Source organism: Rhinopithecus bieti, unplaced genomic scaffold (genome assembly GCF_001698545.2).
Source record: "Rhinopithecus bieti isolate Rb0 unplaced genomic scaffold, ASM169854v2 scaffold_6712, whole genome shotgun sequence".
NCBI classification, from domain to species: domain Eukaryota; kingdom Metazoa; phylum Chordata; class Mammalia; order Primates; family Cercopithecidae; genus Rhinopithecus; species Rhinopithecus bieti.
Genome location: NW_016805205.1, coordinates 778,143 through 782,247, shown reverse-complemented (window position 1 = coordinate 782,247; position 4,105 = coordinate 778,143). Strand labels below are relative to the sequence as shown.

The 4,105-nt window shown below is 47.1% G+C and overlaps 1 pseudogene; it reads left to right on the top strand.

The window, feature by feature from the left end:
* Nucleotides 1–357: 357 nt before the first annotated feature.
* On the top strand, nucleotides 358–3,285 carry LOC108529393 (CREB-regulated transcription coactivator 1 pseudogene; annotated as a pseudogene).
* The last annotated feature ends 820 nt before the right edge of the window (nucleotides 3,286–4,105 follow it).

Here is a 4,105-nt window from a genome sequence, read left to right as displayed (position 1 = left end):
TTTGTGGTGCCCAGCATACATTTCCTTCCAGTTTCTTGCTTTTGAAACATTCTCAATATGATGTGATTAATTTGTTGATGGGAATCAATCATTTGTTTTCCACAGTTAACCATATTGGCTAAAGCAGAATTTCCCCAACCTTAATATGCATATAAATTACCTGGGGACCTTATTAAAATGGTAATTCTTATGCAATAGTCAGGGGATGAGACTCCATTTCTAGGAAGTTTCTAGGTGACACTGAAGCTGCTGGCCAGCAGCCTGCTCTTCCTATACCGAAGGACTAGAAAACTTCAGCTATAGTTGTTTGTTTTCTTTCCATCTCATACACAGGTATTCAACAAACACATGCTGAGCATGAACTGTGAATCAGTCATTGAGCTCTCGAAAAATGTGAATTTAAATGTAAGCAGCTTTATGAAGTGTTTTTTTCCTTTATATTTTGCTTATTTCGTTCAGTTATGGAAAATAGATTTCAAAATGTCTAAAGGAAAATATGATTTACGGATATTTGTTAGACTTAATTGAAAGTAACTAATCTGTTATTTTTTTTTCAAAGTACCATTGAAATCTTGGTGAAACAATCTTCATTAAGCCTTACTAAAAAGAATGCCTTACAGTCTCCTTCCTCATAGTAGAAAAACTCAGCCAAGCAGTTCATTTATGAAAGTCAACCAAAAGTTCATTTTCTTCAACCCTCTCAATTTTTCTTCAACCCTGTCGAAAGAAAGTTGGTTTGGAGTTAGATAGATTTGGGTGAAGGTACAACATATTTCACTTACTTGTATGATCCTGGGCAACTTTTATCAACTTCCTAAGTCTCCATTTTTCTTACCTGTATACATGGATTAATAAAGTTATCTTCCATTCATTTAAAACATATTTATTGAGCACCTACGATGTGTTAGGCACTGTTCTAGCACTTGGGATAAGTCAGTGAGCAAATGAACATAGAATTCTTCCTCATATATCTCTTGGATAGAAATAATGCATGTACGTAGCCCTTGCCACACGCCTAACACTCAAAATGGTAGTAATTCACTCTATTTAGTAGCTTTCAACTCTTTGATGCTTTTCGAGTAATCCCCAGGTAAGTAAAACTGTCATTTTCTTAAAATTTGAGATCATTTCTCACTTGGTGCTTTATTATATGCCAGACATATTCCAAGTACTTTGGATATGTGTACAAATTCATGTAATCCTCACAGCCGCCCAAAAGGAAGACTGGTGCGTTCATTTTACAAGAACACTTGCTCAGAAAGGAAATTAAGGAATTCTCCAAGATCACAGAGCTAGCAAATAGCAGAGCTGGGTTTCAAACTCAGTTTGGCCTCAGAGACCCCACTCTTAACCACAACACCTTGGAGTAATGAAATTAGAACCATCGTAAACAAGTCCAGAAAGTTGCACTTCATGTACTGAATAGCTCTAAACTGTGTATTAGCTAGGCTTATTGTGCCCTCTGGTGGAAATTCAAGGAAGTAAATGCAAAGGAATATTAAGTGCAACAGAAACAGACAACGGCGAGTTTACTGACATCCTGAGCTTTTGAAAAGTTTTCAGGCTCGTGAAAATGGCAGGAAAATCTTCCAGGAACAAGATATAAGAAATACCCAGCAAGAGTCTAAGGAAGCCACAGGCCATAGATGCCTCCCGTGCTGACTCTACACAGCAGAGCCTTCAGAGTGACAACCGTGCAAACGAAACGGAAGATAAAATCTCAAGGGATAATGTAAGAGTTAGCAATCTTAGTAGAAATAATTTTAAGTAAAAATATATTTATCAACATGCCAAAAAGCATTATCACAAATCTACTGTACATCACCTTCTCAGGAATGAATTGCTAATGGGAAATGTGACATTCCTTTCATTGTACTTCTAGAATTTTCAAGACTCATGAGTTTCTAAGATGATGCCCTCCTAAGGCCTTAGGAAACACTTCTGCATTCTTTACCCCCTCCTTAGTTCCAAGCAAAAGCCTATGTACAATAATACATATTTCTTTGTTNGCAGCACCGTCCAGCCAGCGTCAGGCCCCTGTCCCTAAGCACAAGGGTGAGCCATCAGCAGGCATTGCCCACCCTGTCCCCACTGTCATCCTTCACTCAGGCCGTGGCCTTGGATGCCCTGTCTCTGGAGCAGCAGCTGCCCTACGCCTTCTTCACTCAGACGGACTCCCAGGAGCCGCTGCCCCAGCCCCAGCCTCCGCCTCCCGCTCCGCCTGCGTTCCAGCAGCCGCCACCCCCGCCGCCCCCACAGGCGCCCGTCTGCCTGCCCCCCGGCAGCCCCCAGTTGCCCAGCACCAACCTGAGTCATGGGCCACAGCCGCCCCGCTCGCGGTCACGGTACCATCCTCTCTCTTCCAGTCCCCCTGGAGAATCCCGGCCAGCCATCGATGGAGATCCACGTCGCCTCGATGCCGGCTCTGCAGCAGTAGCGGCACTAACTCCGTCTCCTCGCCAACCAGTCTCCCACCTCGCCAGTCTCCAATCAAGGCGTCTCTCCAGGGAGCTCCCCGCAACACACTTCCACCCTGTGCAGCGTGTTTGGGAACGCACACTATGAGCAGCAGATGGCGGCCAGGCAGGCCAATGTTCTGTCCCACCAGCTGGAGCAGTTCAACATGATGGAAAACGCCATCAGCTCCCTGTACAGCCCGGGCTCCACGCTCAACTATTCGCAGGTGGCCATGATAGGCCTCATCGGCCTGCCGAACTCACAGCAGCTGGGCTACCTCAGCCACCGTGGCATCCCCAACATCATCCTCACAGTGGCAGGAGAGTCTCCCCCGCTCCCCCAGCCTCTTTAAAGAACTGACCAGCTCTCTGGTTGGGGTCGGCGACGTCAGCTTCGACTCGGACAACCAGTTTCCCCTGGATGAACTCAAGATCGACCCCCTGACCCTGGAGGGACTGCACATGCTCAATGACCCCCAACGTGGTTCTGGCCGACCCAGCCACCCAGAACACCTTCCAGATGGACCGCCTGCCAGCGGCCGCGCCGGCACCCTGCCGCTCAGCCATCCGATGGCGCCTCCCCAGCCCGGGGACAGCAGCGCTCCGTCCCTCGCCAACAGCTGAGCTTGTGATTCTGAGCTTGCAGTGCCGCCAAGCGCCCCCAGCTCGCCCCCGGTTGTCCACCTCCCGCGAAGCCCAATTGCTAGGCCGTGAGCCGAGCGTCCACCCACTTGCCGGTCCAGGCTGGGCTGGGATCCGAGGCTGTGAGCCCCCCGCCCCCGCAGACCCTCCCTGCACAGGGCCCCTAGCCCGCAGCTCCGGGGCCTGAGTCGTCCACTGTAAGATGCGGGAAGTATCAGCTCCCGGCAGGGCGAGCAGGCTTAGGGGAGGAGCGCGCATGGGTCCGCCAGGGCTGTGGGCCACGGTGCATTTTCTGACTGTTTGTGCAGCTCTCACTGCATTCCTCGGTTCCCGGACCCCCAACCCATCTGCCACTCCGAGCCCGTGGTCAGGTAGAGACTGAGCCGCACGCCGCCCCAGGGAGGAGGCGCCAGAGCGCGGGAAAGACGCAAAGTGAAATAAACAATATTTTGAAGGCAAAATTATATACATATATAAAATATATATATTATAAACATAACATATATAAATGCTGAATATACACCCCCTATCTCTTCTGGCTTGTAGGGCTTGTGCTGAAAGTTCCACTATTAGCCTGATGGGTTTCCCTTTGTAGGTGACCTGCCCCTTCTCTCTAACTGGCTTCGATTTTTGTTTTTTTCCCCTCATGTCTATCTTGGAAATCTAATCATCGTGTACCTTGGGAATGGTCATCTTGTATAGTATTTTGCAGTTCTCTTCATTTTTTTGAATTTAAAGTTGGCATCGCTCGTGAGGTTGGGAAAAATTTTCATAGATAATATCCTCAAATATGTTTTCCAAGTTGCTTCTTTTTTCTCCCTCTCTTTCAAGGACGCTTATGTTGTAGAGTTGTAGATTTGGTTTCTTTACACAATCCTATATATCTGAGAATTTTTGTTCATTCTTTTTCTTCCTTTATTTTCTTCTGCTGAGTTAGCCTAGAGAATGTCTTTGAGCTCTGAGATTCCTTCCTCAACTTGATCATCTACTGTTTGTTTTGTTTTGTT